Source organism: Microcaecilia unicolor, chromosome 10 (assembly GCF_901765095.1).
Source record: "Microcaecilia unicolor chromosome 10, aMicUni1.1, whole genome shotgun sequence".
NCBI lineage: Eukaryota > Metazoa > Chordata > Amphibia > Gymnophiona > Siphonopidae > Microcaecilia > Microcaecilia unicolor.
In genome coordinates this window covers 35870703-35890300 of record NC_044040.1, presented here as the reverse complement: position 1 = coordinate 35890300, position 19598 = coordinate 35870703, and positions in this window count along the sequence as shown.

Sequence of the window (19598 nt, the reverse complement as noted above, 5' to 3'; positions counted from 1 at the left end):
TGAGGGGCTGGTTTACAATTTTCTAGCTAGAATTACAATACAGAATACAAAATACATACCCGGCGAATGTTCTCCAGTCAGTTGGGTGCTGGGATTAATGCAGGATTCATCCCACCGCTGCCACCAAGAATTGTTGCAGGAATTGAGATAGGAATTTGTGATGCTTCAGGAGTCAGACAGCACACACCAGTATGAGAGAAAAATCTTCTTTATTTGCCAGCAAACAAAGCAAGACATCAGTTCTAGCTCTCTTCTCTTTCTCTCAGCTCTTTTTGTCTTTGTCTCAGCTGCTTCTCTTCTTATGCTGTCTTCTCCTTCTTCTGTCTGTTCCTTCTGTCCTTCTCTTTCTTCTGAGCTCCTTCTGACGTAAACTGCTTCTGCTCCTACTTAAATACAGTTCTATCCAGCCTAGCCTAGCCCAGCCCCCTTACTCTCCAATTGGTTAAGGAATAGATTGGTCACTTTGCCTCAACCAATCATTACTTTAAAAATATCAGTTACATAGGTTCCAGACATCCTAAACTGACCTGTGACCTGGGGCCCCTTAAGCCAGACATTTGGTCTCCAGAACTCTTACATTTCTCATTATGATTGATTTCTCATCTATAGCTTAACCTGGGTTCACTTAGAGACCAAGAGGCCCTAGTGAGATTGGTTATTCTCATATTCCTAGTCTGGTTCATACTAACTGCTAACTAAACTCTGGTATTCATTAAAGGGGTCAAAAGCCAATCTTACTTAATAGCATACAGATATACTTTCAGGAGGCCAGTCCTACACTTAGCTATAATTAATCAAGGAGAAGAGAGCTGACTAGTTCTGACCTCTTCACCTATCAGCTTATACATTGAACCAGCCAGAACTATGGCTAAGTCAAACCACATGTTTGACCTCTTCACTGCAGTCCTTGCTTAGAAAATACAGCAGAGAGTAACATTAGATTTAAAAAGGTATTCTACATTTAACTACACAGAATCAGTATTTCTTATAAGACATATTCTAAATATCAAAAACTTGTAAATACTAATCTATTGCCTCTCTCTCTCTAAATAGTATTTCTATCTAATCATTTTTCTATTTAATCCTAAACAAACTGCCTGCTTACAAAACTATTCAGCATGCCTAATAATATACAGCTGTTGAGCTAGCTTTCATCATTCACCAGGGTGAAAGAAATTCCTGTCTCTGACCTTTTTAACCCTTTTGCTCGACAGCTAGAGTTCTAGTAATTAACTCCAGCCTGCATTCCTTCACTACTTGCAGAGTAAAGAGTTGAAATTTGAAATAAGAATTCAATTCAAATACCAAGCTTTTAATATCATTTCTTATGTATCAGAGTTAACACTTTCTTTGCCCACTGCCTCAAGTCAACATTCAAAATGATTTAACCAGCTAGAAATAGCTGCTGACTAGTTAAATGGCTTGTTCAGGGATATCTGCCAATTCTCAGTGGCACTTACCCAGTTATCACCACTGAAAATTAGCAGTTAGCCCCTAAATGAAAACTGGCTATTTGGAGGGCAGAGTCAGCACTTGGCTGGTTAAGTACCGATATTCAGCACTTAACTGGCCAGGGCAACTGCATAAATGGGACCACATAAAACACAGTCCTATCTTTATGTGGCAACCCATAGCTGACTAAGTTCTGAATATCGACTTAACCAGCCATGTGTTAGTCGGCGCTGCATAAACCAGATATTCAGTGCTGACCCCTGACTTAGCCTTGCATCAAATATCTGGAAATAACACCAGCAAATTTGCTTCCATCCCTTCTAATATGGGCAAGATGAAAATCAGACTGTATGCAGCCCTTGTACCCATGATTATTCAGTTTACTATGATAATGAGAAGAGAGAAAGACCATGTGACAGCAAAATAGTGTTAATGACCAAAATGACAGTGATATTTTGGGGGGGAAGTTAGCAACATGGGTTATGTGAAGATGGGTTATTTTACTATTAACCTAGGTTATTAGTAACGATTTCATTGAATAAAATGAGATCTGTGCTAAAATAGCATGAGTTAGTGGTAAAATAACATATCTTAACGGTAGCCCACGTTGATAACTCCTCCCCTAGTGTGAAGAGTATAACCAGAGCTGATATTGTGATGTCATAATGCCTCATTTCACCAGTGCCTAAGAGCCAACCTCATCAGTGATGTCATAATGGCTTGATTGCCTTATAGCTGGCTCACTTTTATTACATATAGCAGTGACTTGAATTTCTAGAGATATTTTTTCTTTAATTATTTTATTCTTAATCCCAGTCATTGATAACTAGGTCTCAATGCATAAAATGGGAGTTGTGCTACAGTACCATGAATTAGTGGTAAATTAACCCATTTAATGGTAGCCTGTGTTAATAACTTCCCCTCTGTGTTGTTGAAAAATGAGTAGGAAACAGGTGCAAGGTTTTCAAAATAAAATCCCAACGTGTGCATCCAATGGCCTGCTCCAATCCTCATCCTGTTTTGCATTTTAATTTTTGTGTTCTTAGTTTTATTGTCTCATTATCCAACATCTGATACTATCTTATGGTGACATCTGCTGGGCAGGGATGCACAAAATAAAACATGGTTGTTTTTTTTCTACTTGCCTCACTACGCAATAAACAGACAATACCATTAAAAAAAACTATGGGGTAGATATTCAGATGGTGGCAGTCAACGTTTTTTTGGCCATTTCCAGGCACTGGCATTGAATATCGGGGCATATGGGGCTGGCAAACACATATGCAGTTAAGTGCAATATTCAGCGCTTAGGGGTCCTTTTACTAAGCTGCAGGAAAAAGGGCCCTGCGGTAACAGCAGGGGCCATTTTTCCCATGCGCTAGGACCCTTTTTACCACAGTGGGTAACCCCCCCCCCCCCCAAAAAAAAATGGCCATGCGGCAAGATAACTCTTACTGCATGGCCATGTGGCAGGGAGCCCTTACTGTCATCCATTGAGGTGGCGGTAAGGGCTCCTGTGCTAATCCGGAAGCAACTGGGCAGCACGTGGCAATGCCTGATTACCACTGAATTAGCGCCATGCTAGAAAAACATTTTTCTAGGGTGACGGAAATGGCGGCCATGTTGGGCCAGTGGTAGTTCCAATTTAGTGTGCAGTGCTTATCGACACTTTGTAAAAGGGTCCCTTAATTACATAAGGTGGACCACAGAAAGATAGGACTGCATTTTATGCAGTGCTATTTATGAGGTTACTTTATGCGGTTAAGTGCTGAATATCAGCACTTAACCACATAAGTTCCAACTCCGCCTCCGGAACACCCACACATTAGCCGGTTTCAGCTTAGGCGCTAACTGGGAATATTCAGCAACACTATACGTAATTTTGTAAGTCTAAGTGCTTTGAAAATATGCCTCTGTCTGGCTAAGTGCTGCTGAGTATCCATGGTTAACTCCAGACAAGCAATTTAGAAACCTCTCCTGGCAGATTAAATTGGTTTGAACATTGACCCCTCTGTTTTCCATTATTACTACTGAGGTTTCCTCACAAATCAGACTAAAATATTCCTGCAGTTTGCTTCCAAGATGCCCAGCAAGGAGGCAGTAACCATGTGTGCCCACGTTGGTGCAAACTCTGTGATTACTTTTGCCCACTGGATTTCCACAAATAATTTAAGCACATTGCGCCTGATATTCAGCCCACGGCTAACCCCAGTTAGTCAATGTTGGGACATATGCGGCTTCTGGCTCAGTGTCCAAAGTTAACTGGGCGCTTGGGTTGATATTCAGACCTGCGCCCGTTTAACTTCACAGCATAAAGTTAGCACACCCTTTTTGCTGTCCTAAATTTGGGGTCCTTTTACTAAGGCGCGCTGAAAAATGGCCTGTTCTGGTGTAGGTGCGTGTTTTGGATGTGCGCAGGTCGTTTTCAGTGCGCCTGCAAAAAAGGCCTTTTTTTTAAAAGCCAGAAATGGTCATGAGTCAAAATAAAAGTTGGCGCGCATCCATTTTGGGTCTGAGATCTTACCACCACCCATTGACTGAGGGGTAAGTTCTCACGTGTTAGGGCGGTAATTGTCAGCATGCATACACTGCCGATTACTGCCTGGTTAGCGCCGCGCACCGTGTGTCAGAAAATAACAAATATTTTCCAGCACGCATATCGGATGCACGTAAAAATTAGAATTACCGCCCGGGGCACGCGGTAGCCATGCGGTAGTTCTAATTTGACGCATGTTGTACATGCGTGGAAGGGCATAATCGAATGGGGGGCCCATCTCTAAGGGTGCCCATCTCTGGGGATGGCCCCGGGAAGGGGCGGAGCCAACCGTATTATCGAACAAGATGGGCATCCATCTTTCGTTTCGATAATATGGGCGGGGCCGGCCAAATCTCAACATTTAGGTCAACCTTAGAGATGGTCGACCTAAATGTTGAGATTGCTGGACTTAGAGATGGCTGGCCTCGGTTTTCGCCGATAATGAAAACCGAAGCCGGCCACCTCAAAAATGACCAAATCCAAGCTATTTGGTCATGGGAGGAGCCAGCATTCCTAGTGCACTGATCCCCCCTCGCATGCCAGGACACCAACCAGGCACCCTAGGGGGCACTGCAGTGGACTTCAGAAATTGCTCCCAGGTGCATAGGTGCTGAGCCCCCCCAAGCCCCACTACCCACAACTGTACAACAGTACCATAGCCCTTAAAGGGTAAAGAGGGGCACCTACATGTGGGTACAGTGGGTTTCTGGTGGGTTTTGGAGGGCTCCCATTTATCACCACAAGTGTAACAGGTAAGGGGGGGATGGGCCTGGGTGTGCCTGCCTGAAGTGCACTGCAGTACCCACTAAAAACTGCTCCAGGGACCTGCATATTGCTGTGATGGAGCTGGGTATGACATTTGAGGCTGGCAAAAAAATGTATTAAAATTTTTTTTTGGGTGGTTGTTGGTGACCCCTGGGGGAGTAAGGGGAGGTGATCCCCGATTCCCTCCGGTGGTCATCTGGTCAGTTTGGGCAACTTTTCAAGGCTTGGTCGTGAACAAAAAGGGACCAAGTAAAGTCGGCCAAATGCCCATCAGGGCTGCCCTTCTTTTTTCCATTATTGGCCAAGGACGGCCATCTCAACCACGCCCCCGTCCTGCCTTCGGTACACTGCCAACACGCCCCCTTGAACTTTGGCCATCCCTGTGACGGAAAGCAGTTGAGGATGGCCAAAATCAGCTTTCAATTATACCGATTTGGCCGCCCTCAGGAGAAGGGCGCCCATCTCCTGATTTGTGTCGGAAGATGGGCGCCCTTCTCCTTTGAAAATAAGCTGGATACGCACCTACGCGCCTTAGTAACAGGGCCCCTTTATGCAGTTACTTGGAATGTTAGCGGGCTGACAATCATCTCCAACTGGCCAAGAGGCCCTTTTACTAAGGTGCGTAGGCACCTACACGCGTACAATGCACACCAAATTAGAACTACAGTCCGGCTACCGCATGCCCCGGGTGGTAATTCTAATTTTTATGTATGTCCGATATGCGCACCAGAAAATATTTTTTATTTTCTGGCACATGGCGCTAACCAGGCAGTAATTGGCAGCGTGCACGCAGATGATTACCACCTGGTTAACACGTGAGACTTTACCGCTAAGTCAATGTGTGGCAGTAAGCTCTCAGACCCAAAATGAACGCGTGGCAATTTTTATTTTGACGCACGTCCATTTTGGCAAAAAAAAAGAGACCTTTTTTTGCAGGCACGCTGAAAAATGGACCTGCGCTCGTCCAAAACACAGTGACATGCCTGTACTAGCGCAGCCAGTTTTTGGCGTGCCGTAGTAAAAGGACTCCTAAGTTTGTGCTCCTCTCATGCCCTGCCCCCCCCCCCCCCCGGCCTGTCCCAGTTAGGGGGTGGCTGGTTAGTGAGGATATTCAGCAGCACAAATTGCTTAAGTCCCGCTGAATATCCCCGGACAAGCCAGTTAAACATCCAGGAACATTTCCTGGCTGTTTACATTATTTTGAAAATCAGGTAGATTGTTTATTATCTAACAATAATTTACCTACAGACACATTGCACAATATTAAAAGCCTGACTTCTGTGGATAAAAAGTGTTTTTACATGAGGAAAGGGCTTTGAAGATTGGCCTTTGTGCCCGCCCTCTTTGTGATTGGCAGAACTAGGCTGACGCGACCCAGCACTAGTTATATTTTTAGAGTGCCTTTTAATATCCCCTTGAAATAATTGCCTGCTTTTGATAGACAAGATTGTTACAAAGCACAGCTCTGCTTTTCTCTATCCCACAGTGGCAAAACCACTTCACTTATCACATATTCGCTGCTGCTCCAGTTAAAGTTTAAGTGATGTATCCTTAGCACTGTCTGATTTAATGAAATAGAATACTGGCAGTATGGAATAAAAGCCCTGTGCTAGAAATTTTATTTTTAAAAACTCCCTTGGCAGATTAACATAATATAACCAAAACAATAGAAAGTGGTAATAAGAGTTATTTTAAACCTTTCTCAAGGAAGACATGCTGAGGGTTATCAAAACGCTCTGCGTATGAAGTAGGACGTGCAGACAAGGAGGGGGTAATTTAATGAGGCATGATACAGTTACAAATAGTTTCAAGTTTATTGAGAACTTACTACCTCGCCTATCAGCAGTGCCAACTAAGTGGCTGACAGACTAATAAACGGAAAGAATAGAAGAAGAAGAAATGAAGAAAGGACAAGACAGATCAGAAGGGGAAGTAGGGAGAACTACAATAATCAAGATAGGAATGCAGGGGAGGGGAAAAACACACATGGTCCCATGTTTAGCTAATGTATTTGATTTCCTATGTATACTTACTTCAAAGCTAATATCAAATCCGATCATATTATGATCGCTGTTGTCAAGCGGTCCCAGAACCATTACTTCCCGCACCAGATCATGAGCTCCACTAAGGACTAGGTCTCGAATTTTTCCTTCTCTCGTCGGCTCCTTTACCAGCTCCATAAAGCTGTCCTTGATTTCATCAAGGAATTTTACCTCCCTAGCGTGCCCCGATGTTACATTTACCCAGTCAATATCGGGGTAATTGAAATCACTCATTATTATTGTGTTGCCCAGTTTGTTTGCGTCCCTAGTTTTCTTTAACATTTCTGCATCTTTCTGTTCATCCTGGCCAGGTGGATGGTAATACACTCCTATCACTATCCTTTTCCCCTTTATACATGGAATTTCAATCCACAGTGATTCCAAGAAGTGTTTTGTTTCCTGCAGAATTTTCAATCTATTTGATTCAAAGCTCTCGTTAATATAGAATGCTACCCCTCCACCAATTTGATCCACCCTATCGCTACGATATAATTTGTACCCCGGTATGACAGTTTCCCACTGGTTATCCTTTTTCCACCAGGTCTCAGAGATGCCTATTATATCTAATTTCATTTAGTGCAATATATTCTAACTCTCCTATCTTATTTCTTAGGCTCCTGGCATTCGCATATAGACAGTTCAAACAATGTTTGTTGTTCCTATTTACATCATGCTTAGTACTTGACAGTATTAATTTGCAATCTTTTGTCTGATTTTTATTTTTATTTAAGGACACCTGATCTACTACGGTCTCTTTTGCAACCTCACTATCAGGATACCCTATGTTCCCTGTTTTGGTGATATCTTTGAAAGATACCTTTTCCCGAATCATTAGCTTTTGAGCGACTGTCGGCCCTCCCCCTGTTTCTTGTTTAAAAGCTGCTCTATCTCCTTTTTAAATGCCGATGCCAGCAGCCTGGTCCCACCCTGGTTAAGGTGGAGCCCATCCTTTCAGAATAGGCACCCCCTTCCCCAGAAGCTAGATCCTGCAGTGCCTGCTAGATTCTGTCTGTTAATGCTGTGGTACAAAGTTTTTAAAACTAAGTGGAAAAGACTATGGAGATTAATTGATAAAATTTGCTTTTTATATTTTTATTTTACCTATCACTAACCTACAATTCCTCCTTTAAACCCCAATCTTTAAGCTCCCAAAGCACAAAGCAAAATAGTGTTCACTTACCAGAGAAATGTCCTCTTCTCTCGGAACTTCTCAGAAAGAAAGTTCAGTGGGACCTTTCCTCTTTATATAGTTTTGAATCTAAGGGACCTTTTTTTAACAGGCTCTTTGAAGCTGACTCAGCAACCTATGTGAGTATTCTACTTCCCCACACCTTAGTTATCACCTAATTGAGGTCATTGGATGTGTTACCTCTCCTGCAGCCAAAGAACAGAAAATAACTGACTTTTAGATCAAGAGTTTTTGGCTGTTAAGTTTCTACCTCTAGAAAAGGTTTCAGTTTAAAACTATGGGGAAAATGCTTATTTATAGAGAAATTTTCAGGTTAAAACTATGGGAAAAGGGTTGTACACTATGCAACTAGTTAATAATGCTTGCTTTTCTCTCTCTCTCTCTCTCTTTTTATTCCCCCTTAATACTAAACTCGATCCTGCAGTGCCTGCTAGAGTCTATCAGTTAATGCTGTGGTACAGCTTCCAGCCTTCCCTTCTCTCTCAATGTCCTGCCATCGCGGAAAGAGGAAATTACGTCAGAGGAGGGCGGGACACTGAGAGGGAAGAGAAGGGAAGGCTGGAGGTGAGCTGAGCCGAGCCTGCCACTTTCGCTGCTGTCGCTGCAACTTCAGGTAAAATTAAAGTTTTAAAGGCAGGGCGGCAGGAAGGAAAGGAGGGCTGTTGTGGGAGAAGAGGGCGGGCAGATGAGGGATGGGGTTGAACTGGAACTCGGGTGCTTAAAAGGGGGGCAGGTGGGGGCTGGGCAAGTCAGGGAAGAATCGCTGGACATGGAGGGGAGGGAAGGGCAGGGGAGAATCGCTGGACATGGAGGGGAGGGAAGGGCAGGGGAGAATCGCTGGACATGGATGGGAGGGGAGGGGAGACAAGAAATCGCTGGACATCGGACGATAGCCTTGCTAGGGCCCGTTTCATTTTTCACAAAATGGGCGTTTTTACTTGTATATATATATTTATGATTAGAAAAACACTGAAATTCGTGTTGGATAATGGGTGTGGCAGATGGCAGTGAAAGAGTTAAGGGAATAATAGCTAGGAGAAAAAAACTCTGTGTGCCTCCCTTTCCTTGGTGCCCTAAGCACTGCTTATTTAGCTTAATGGTTACTCCAGGGCTGTGCGTATGCAGCACTACATACAAACATGGAAAAGGCACTCCTAAAAGCATTTGGTGTCTTCAAAATCTGCCATCCTAGACAGTTACCCATGTTGCTGACTCCTGAATTCAGCCATGGGGGTTAGAGGAATCAAGTGCTACTCATTTGTTTATTTTTGTGTGACAGCCGGATACAGAATGAACCCTTAGACTGCATTTTCGTAATAGACTGAAATTATTTTTGAGTCACAGGGTGTGGGCTTTCCTTGACACACGCTGCATTACACAGAATGAGAGGAAACGATTTATCTCCATTTGCCAGATCTTGTTTCTTGTAGCAGGTTTTTTTTTCTTTGCTTTTCATATAAATACTAGTTTTAAAGGCCCGTTTCGGAGAAAAATGAAACGGGCGCTAGCAAGGTTTTCCTGGGTGTGTGCCCCGTCCCCCCTCCCCCGAAGTGACAGCAGCCATTGATGCACCGTCTGCCCCCCCCCAAGGTGGCAGCAGCCACTGCACCACCGTCCCCCCCCCAAACAGGTTGCCGGCGTTTCCCCCCCCCCACGTGTCGTACATTAGCTGAGCGCCGCTTCCCCCCCCCCCCCCCCCGTGTAACTTGCGTAATTGGTTTAATGAAGGAATGGAAGCCCCGCAGCCAGCCATGTGTTGTGAGCTGTGCATCTGCTCCTCCTCTCAGCGGTGACGTCAGTACCCCTGGACTGGAGGTGTACCCCGTTGCGACGTGAGAGGAGGACTCCTCCTCTGACGTTGCTACGGGGTACACCTCCAGTCCAGGGGCACTGACGTCACCGCTGAGAGGAGGAGCAGATGCACAGCTCACAACACATGGCTGGCTGCGGGTCCCCAATTGGTGCGTGAAAACGTTTTGCGAGCTTAACTTTTGTAAATTGGGTTTTCTATGTGACGGAGAGGGGGGGGCAAGCGGCGCTCTGTTGATGTAGGACAGAGGGTGGGTGTGAGCGGCGGCGACCTGTTGTGTGGGGGGGAGGGTGTAGCAGTGGGTGTTGCGCCTTTGGGGGGGGGGAGGTTGGAGCAGTGTGTGTTTTGACCTGGGGGGGTTGGATGTGTTGAGCGGTGGCAACATGTTAAGGGGGTATTGGGTGTTGCTGTTGTGAACTTTGTGGGGGCGGGGGTTTAAGGGTGAGGGGCAGTGATTGTTTAGCTGTCGCGTCGTACTGTTGGGAAGTTGTGCTCCGCCCTCGACGTCACCACGTTTGACGCGAGGGCGGGGCACAGACATGGTGAGTTGGATGGCTTCACCACCATGAAGTAACGAACTGGTATGTGTTTTCCTGCGGTGACGTCAGTGTCCTCAGAACGTTGAGGGAGCATTTTATTATAGTAGATCTTACTAAGTTTGCAAGTAACTGTTACATCTTTTATGACTCTTTACAAATAAGAAGTTTCCTTAATAGTAGATTGTCTCCTAATCTGATCTTGGAGCCCATTCTTTTTAGTTTGAGGTTTTATCTAAAGCTCAGGGGTGGTTAATGGCATGTTAAGGTATATTTGCCATGAAGTTTGTGATCTGAGTAGTTATGAGTTTTTGTATCAGATTCTACCATCAGCTTGATTGCCTAATTGGTTTCCTCTTCCCCTTTTAGTGGACTACTACTACTACTATTTATCATTTCTATAGCGCTATTAGCTGTACACAGCACTGTACATTAAACATGTAAGAGATCGTCCTTGCTTGACAGAGCTTATAATCTAATCAAGACAGACAAATGGGGCAAAAAGGGGATTAAGGCAGGGGTCCTCATATCCAGTCTTTGAAGTTCACAACCCAGCCTGGTTTTCAGGATTTCCACAATGAATATGTATGAGTATCATGGTTGGGGAAGGTGAGCCCTTGGACCGTGATGAGGTTGGCTCTACCTGTGCGGCTTAGGTGCCACACAGGCCCTCGTCGATAGTTGCTGATGGGACCACCAAGCAGAGTCCACGAGCTGGAGAAGGCAGGACCTGACTCTGGCAAGCAAAAATGTAGGACTAGGCAGTGCCTAGCAGACTGGCTGGAACACGACGGGGTTTGTCTAGAGATTGGCTCTTGAGAGAGCCCTTGGGATTGGCTCTTAAAGGAGCCCTGGGGGACTGGCCCAATGGAGTCAAGGCCAAGGGAGTAGCTGGAACAGCAAGGCTGGAGATAGGAATAAGAAGGGCTGGAGGACTGGAACAGGCAGGGCTGGAAGCAAGAACTGGCCAAGCAAGAAACACTGGAGTGGCACAACTCTGGAAGCCTGTTGCCGAAGCACTGGAGAAGTGTAGAGCACTTCCTTATATATCCCTAGCCAGTAAGTGAGGTCATCTGTCAGCGCCCCATCTAGGACTATAAAAAGGAAGTGCAGCAACCAGGAAATAAACACTCACAAGACTCTTAGGCATAGCATGCTTCCTCTAGCAGCTTCCTGAATCGGGTGAGGGATGTGGCAATGAGATCTATTTGCATTCACTACTTTCCATTGCATGCAAATAGATCTCATACATATTCATTGTGGAAATCCTGAAAACCAGGCCAGGCTGTGGGCCTTGAGTACTGGATTTGAGGACCCCTGGATTAGGGAATTATTTGACATCCATACTTTGTTAAACATTGTATTGCTTATCAAAAAAATGTTCAAGTAGAATCACTTATCTCAACAGTGTCTATCAAATTCAACAGGACGCTAGCCAACGTGGGCCATGTTTTGCCTAAGCTGCTTCAGGGCACAGTCCTGGCAAATGCCTCAGCTCCTAATTATGTTCTCATCCATCATCCTAGGGTCCTGTTGAATTTGATAGATGCTGTTGAGATAAGTGATTCTACTTGAACATTTTTTGATAAGCACTATAATTTTAAATGTTTGACTTAATGATTAAAGTATGGATGTCAAAAAATAGTGTGGTATTAAAGGATTGATGATGAGCTGTGCAAGCCACGAGGCTGTGTTCCTCTTGTGAAAAAAGTCATTACCGAGCTCCTTGCCATGAAGTTGTCATAAAGTTGTAGTGCCAATATTGAGGGCACTGGGTTTGAAGTGTGCTGTATTAAGTACCCCAGTCGTATAACTTATTCGGACTTACAAGAGTTGATTTACACTAACTGGTTAGTGCATCCATAATGCAGGAGCCCTTTGCACCTCCTAAAGAAGAGGCAGTAAATGCTTCTGCGGTAATTTTTTTTTAATGGCTGCTGAGAGGGGGGGGGGGGGCGGGGGGGGGGGGGGCAAAATTCCCCAGGCCCAGCGCCGGGGTCTTTCTTTCTCTCTCTCCTGCCCCTGATGGGCCCTGAGTGATCAGGTCCCGACAGGAGCAGGAGAGAGAAACCTCTGGCGCTGGGTCCCCCTTCAGCGCTGCTCTTCGCTTGCTTCTACCGCTGTGCCGAGCGTCTGCTTTTCCCCCTCAGGCATATGCTCGGTTTTGAAACCAAGCATGGGCGACAAGAGAAAAAAGGAGCCGCAGGGGCAGGGCAGGCATGGAGTGAAGAGCAGCGCTGGATTCTTCCACTGGCGGGGCCTTAGGATCCCCGCCAGCCTCACGGTACCTCAGTTGCAGCAGCGGTGATCCTGGGGGAAGGGGGCGGGAGCAGCGATGATCCGGGGGGCGGTGGCGATCATGGGGTGGCAGCGGTCCTGCCCTGGGCCCAGCTCAGTTTCTCAGCGGCCCTGTGCATGGCCAAAAATGAAACAAATAGAAAAAAAACCTTTTTGATGGCCTCACTAGAAACAGTCTTAGCATACGGGAAAGGTCCATGTATGGGCACATTAAGCCTATTTCTAAGCACACTTTGGTAAAAGGACCCCCCTAGTGCAGCATCCTCAACTCCTTCCAGTCTAATGAGCAGTATACAGATGCAAGAATCAAACCCATGTCTGCTACATGACAACACCCAAGACTGACACTTGTGTTGATCAAGACGTTACACCAGCCATGAGAGTTTAAATTCCAGTAGAAAGAGATGGAAAGCCTCGAGAAGGAAGGACACAGAATCTGAATGATGGTGTTGGTCCACGGTTTTAGCCAAAACATTCTAAATTCACTGAGCTGGGCTAAACCAGATTGACTGGATTTATAACTGCCAAAGGCAGGATTAAAGAAGTCAATAGGCAGCAGGTGACTCACTTGTTGGAGGAAGAAGCTGAAACAGGAAAAGATCTGACTCTTAAAGAGACAGCACCATGTTCTCTACTAAAGACTGGAACACTTTTCTTCTTCCTTCCCCCCCCCCCCCCCCCCCCCACAAGGATCTCTCAATCTTTTGTTTTATCTTCTCTGTGCCCCCACCTTTATACACTTGCTGTTTCCTCTAGGCCCCTCTACTCTTGCACTCTTCTTTCTGGGCCTCCACTCCCTTGTCACTCCAGGAACTGTAGAAAGTTTCCTCAGCTCTGGATGCTGATTGGTTCATTTTGCTTGCCAGCACCAATTAGAGGCAGGAGGTAGGGAATTAACCTTCGCAACCAGCGGACAACTTCCTCCCCTACCTTGATCACCGTCCAAACACTTGCCTGGTTCTCAGCCTAAACTGTCAGTACTGTATGATCCAGCTCCTGCTCCTATTGGCTTGGGTTTTGGGAAGACATGGAGGGGCATAATCGAACATCGCTGGTGAAATAGATCGCCGGCGATCTATTTTGGCGGCGGCGCTACAGCTGGCCGGAACCATATTATCAAAAAAGATGGCCGGCCATCTTTTTTTTCAATAATGCGGTTTAGCCCGGCCAAATGCCAGAGTTCGCCGGGGTTGAGATGGCCGTTTTTGTTTTTCAGCGATAATGGGAAAAAATGCCGGCCATCTCCAACCCCGCAACATCCAAGGCATTTGGTCATGGGAGGAGCCAGCATTTGTAGTGCACTGGTCCCCCTCACATGGCAGGACACCAACTGGGCATGTGAGGGGGACCAGTGGGGGACACCTAGGGGTCAGTGCGGTGGACTTCAGACAACGCTCCCACATGCATAGCTCCCTTACTTTGGGTGCTGAGCCCCCCCAAACCCCCCAAACCCACTACCCACAAATGCACAACACTACTGTAGCTCTTAGGGTACAGTGTGGGTACAGTGGGTTTTGGAGGGCTCCCATTACCAGCACAAGTGTTACAGGTAGGGGGGGATGGGCATGGGTGCGCCTGCCTTAAGTGCACTGAGGTACCCACTAACAGTGCTCCAGGGACCTGCATATACGCAGGCCTCTAGGCAGAGGTGTGCTGGAGCAGGCTCTCACAGGCTCACAAGAGCCGGTTGTTAAGTTTTTAAGAATTTTGGGAGCCGGTTGTTAAAGTAGGGCCCTCCATGGCTACTTTAACAACTGGCTCGCAAAATGTGGGCTTGGGCCCCATGCTGAATTATCTTTTACTTTGCTGGTGGGGATGCTGAGCCCTGCCAGCCAAGTAAATAGACTACTGCTGCTCCCTGCTCCTTGTTTCCAGCTCTGGGCAGCAGGCTGGGACTTCTCTAGCATGTGAGAGAAGTTCCAGCATGCTGCTCAGAGCAAGACGTTGGGAGTGGTGGCAGTCCATTTATTGGCTGCCAGCAAAGGTATGCCTAGCGTGCCCGCACGAAGGGAGGGAGGAGAGAGAGGCAAGTGTTGCTCCCCTCCAGCCCCCGGCCACCCCTGGCCCTTCCAACTGCAGAGCTGGCTACGTCGGAGAAAGAGCCTGTTGTTAAAAATTTACCAGCACACCCCTGCCTCTAGGACTTGTTGCTGCTGTATAACATTGGCACACCAGTTGACACCTGAAGACTAATCTCTTTGAAAAAGTCCTTTATTTGATTAAGCACGTTTACTCACAATTAACTGCAGATCAGAGGTTGTGCCCCACTGGCAAAGAGTCTCCCTGGTACTGAGATTAGCTGTAGGTCAGAGCTGGCAAAATGGTGTACAATGCCCTCTTTCAGCAACATTCTAGGTAATAACTAAGTTCTCTAACGTGGGTAACACATGAAAGGGATCTAAAACTGGCTTACAAAAATGGCCACTACCTCATGGACTACCGGAAACAAAACAGGGCACACTCTGACCCAGTTAGCAGGGGGAAAAGCACCATGGGAGTAGAGCCCACTACCCTACACCCACCACAATGCATTGCTGATGTGACTCTGCAGTGCACCTAACAGAAAAGATGTCACACTCACCCGAGAGCCACATCATAACCAGGGAAAGGCTGTCAGAGGATAGAACACATTGTGCTGTCATGGAGGTGGGTATGGCATTTGAGGCTGGCATATAGGCTGCCAAAATATGTTTATAATTGTGTTTTGTAGGGTGGGAGGGGGTTGGTGACCACTGGGGGAGTACGGGGAGGTCATCCCCGATTCCTTCTGGTGGTCATCTGGTCAGTTGGGGCACCTTTTTGAGGCTTGGTCGTGAAAATAAAAGGACCAAGTAAACCCGGCGAAATACTGCTTAACGCCGCATTTTTTTCCATTATCGGCGTAAACTGGCCATCTGGTAGCCACGCCCATGCCCGCCCATGTCCTGCCTTCGCTAAGCTACCGACACGCCCCCTTGAACTTTTGCCGGCGAAGCGATGGGAAAGCGGCGATGCTGTCAAAAATGCCGCTTTCGATTATACCGATTTCACCGCTTTTAAGAAATCGCCGGCCAACTCCCGATTTATGTCGGGAAATGGCCCGCGATCACTTTCGAAAATAAGCTGGATAGCCTCCTATATCTGGAACCTATGGAACTCATTGTAATGCCCATGACCTAGGCACCCCTGGATTCAGGGTCCGACCTGGTTGGAGCCTCCCAAGGGCAGTCTCCGTCGGTCTCTTACTCGCTTGGTGCCTCCACTTGAGGAAAGAAGTGTTAGCGGGTGGGATTACCCTCCTCTCCCCCAGGAACCCAAAACAAATCCAAATGCAAACTGTGGAAACCAAGGCTGGCTGTTAGATTAGGCAGGTTTGGGAGACTTTTATATTCTCTCATGTCCCAAAAAAAATGCTGGAGTCAGCAGTTTATGAAAAAACCCTCACTGTTTATTCTTCAGCTCCACAAAAGTAGGAACATCAAACCATATCAACTCTCCAACATTGAATGCAAGTCTTTTAAAACCACAGTCCTTCTGGTATTCCCCAGGGGAGCTCCTGTATTCTCCTCCCTTGCATATATTTACAGATTCTTTTCAGCAAGATTATGCACACTTTTTACAGACTCCTGTCCATGCCTATCCCAGAGAATAGTGTCCCAAAGGCTGTACTCCTCTCTTATTCTCAGGCTCAGACCCCCTGTGGTCTGACCTTCCTACAAGGTGACCTTTGCGTTGGATCCACCCTGGTCTTGGGATGGGCACTCCCTTGCTCTGATCCCACGCCCCCGGCCTGGGTCTCACCTCTGCACACTCTGCCCTGCCCTTCACAGTTGTTGCTTTGCTGAGCCACAACATTCCCTTTACTGCCATTGATCTTACATCTCCTATTTGGGATTACTCTTACTCCTCTAGGTCAGTGGCAGTGGACCATTAGGCAATCAAATACCCGCCTAAAGAGCAAATACTCCTCTTTATCTTCTCCTAATCTCCTCTTGCCCCCTCCCCATCACTCTTCAGTCTGAGGGCACTATTTCTCTGCATTTTATTTCAAACCTACTCCCCTTAGGCTGGACTTCTACCCACCCTGGGACCTCCCAGTCACTCCCCCCCCCCCCCCAGTGACTCTCTTAACTCTCTAAATAATCCCATCCTAACAGGGAATTACACTGTCCCCACAGTTAACCAATCCCTTGCCCCAAAGGGATAACTAAGTTTTGTTCTCCCTTCCCTTTGGAGCAACACAAACCTCACACAACATCATTTACCTTTATTCAACTCATAACATCATTTCCGTTGTCACTTCTCCCAGTGATCTTTGCATCTTTACACAACCCTTGTTATGCAACCACTTTATTCACCTCAAACGTCATCACATTACTTCACATTTTTGTAAAGAAATACTTTTTTTTTTCTACACCATAATCTACTCCTACAGGGAGATGTCTTTTTATCCAGGGTTAACTCACTTCCAACCCCTCTCTACTCAGGAGAGACTACTATTCCCTCTCTAGTTCCCCACCCATTGGACATGCTATCAATTGGGGGGGGGGATTCCTTCTTTTTTTTCCTCTCCAATTTTAAACAGAACACGCATGTAACTTCAAGGGCAGCAACCTGTTCAAAGCTATAAATATTTTAACCCCTCCCAACATGAGTCAGGACATCCCGGTACTACAAGGGTGGCACCCTGCTCAACCTTGGATAGTTGCATTACCTTCCATACATATCAATATATACCAATAATTAATTTGTTTCCATACCTCCACATTCTTCCCAAACAGTTGAGAACACTTTATTGCAGCAAAGAAACAAACTTGTATTTGACCATCATCTTTCATCACAACATAATATGGTTATGACCCCCCTACACACAGCATTTGGGACCTTGGTCCAACCCATCATTTTTCCATAACCCAAACATCATTTCACTGCATCTCTTCTTTATTTAATAACTCATCTAAAAAAAAAAAAAGGTCATCAGCTCAACATCATTTCTTTCCTTTTAGGTTTAAGACTCAACTAGCATTCTCTGATAAACCATACCATTTGGGATCATGTTTTTGGACCATCACTCCACCCCAAAGTGGTCGGGTCACTCTATAGTATCTCAGATCGTGATATTCATCCACAACCTCGACATAATGGGCCTGGACAGATCGGCTCAAAGTCCAGTCTGTATACTGGACCAGGATGTGTCCTTTCATCCCTGGATCCTCCGTCTTGACTGGATACGTAGGGTCTTTCTTCATCTGAAGGAAGATCTCCTCAATCCATGCTTCGCATAATAATGATCATAACATGTACTTTTCTTATGTTCAGGGTCAGCAATAATTGAAGAACCAATTTCTGTGGGTAAGCTATGATCTACCCATCATGTCAGGTACCTTATCCCACTAGTCTACACCTGGGATCTACATATTTTATTATAGAAAAAGTAGGGATGCATGGGGGGGGGGGGGGGGGTGGGGAGATCAGCTTTATTAAATACAACAAGGTAGTCTTCTCACCTTGAGCAACCTTGTGCTTTGATGCATCCTCCAATTCAACTTCATCTATATATTATTGATTGTCACTAGGGGACTGAGATTAATCAAAATAAATCAGTTGTGCTATGTAAAACAGAGAACCAGTTTTGAGGTGTTCAGTGTTATCTTGACCTGGTTTTCAGGAGTCAGATGGTAGTTCACATTTCCTTGACATCCCAGGTTATATTTCACAACATCCCTGGTCACAGGACTAACACTTATAGAAGCTTGCTAATCTTGTTCTGGGTTGGAACCTATCCTCTGGCCAATCCATTAATTCCAGTCAGCAGCAAATTTTAACCTAGGGAACATGAAAAAAAAACATTAAATGATGGAAAGTCATGAAAATTCCCCAAAGAAGTCAACTACTGAAGGTCTAAGCAGGATTTCTGCTCCTGCTTATCTCTCACAAGCAAACTTCACATCCAAAAGAGAAACCCACTCTCCATCAACCCAACATTTGAATTGGCTGAACTCCCCCAATTCTCTCCTACTCATTCCCATCTGAATCAGGAATATACTCTCTTTGGACCTTAGTTCTTTTGGGTCCTTCAGGCACAATGTAAGAAATTTTAAAGATACAATTAATGAGGCAGTGTTCCATTTAGCAGGAACATTCCTTTAGCTAGTGAATGTCTAGATTCTAAGGTACCCAAAACAGAAGTCCTAGTGAAATCACAAGAGATTGCGATTGTCAACTAAACCAAATGAGTGGGGTGAGGAGAAAAGTTGAACAAACATGGCATGATATCCAAAGGCAGATCCTGCCTGAAGCAAAATATTGATGGATCAGGATGCTGCGCTCAGCCAGGCATGTAGCCACAGAAAAATATGGTGGGGTTGGAGAGACCCAAGCAGAGGAAGCACAAGGACCATTCAAAAAAAGTGGCCAAATCATAGACACTCACTGTAGCTTTCCAAGACTTGTGGCCCCATTTATCTCTGTTTTCTTTCTCAACCAGGTAGATGAGGAAGAGGAAGCAGATGGCCATGGTTATTGTTGACACCTCTTTGCTCTTGTTGCCTGAAAATATATAAGATAGGACAAACAGGGATTGAGAGCTACAAATAAAACTCAAGTTAGATGTAATGGAACTACAAATCTGGATAGTGTGGCTACTCTAAATAGATCAATAAACTAACTCCACCAAGCTGATTTTGTAGAGCAAATGCCTTTGTGTCTGCCTGCAAAAGCATTGATTTATCTTCTAAATTAATACCATTGTTCCTGCCAACAATAGAATTTAACTTGAAAGCCTTATCAACCATTTGTCTTTCACCATTGTTTTCACCCTCCTTATTTACAGATTGCTCTTGTACTTGTGCAAAATGTCTTGGGAGGCCCGAAATCAAGTTCAGTCTACCACATTGCAACACAAAATAGTTTGGATAGATTAGATGAGTCCTAGTTTTTAAATGTATGCTTAGTAGATTTAACTGCCTTTCAATAAAAACAGCAAAGTGAT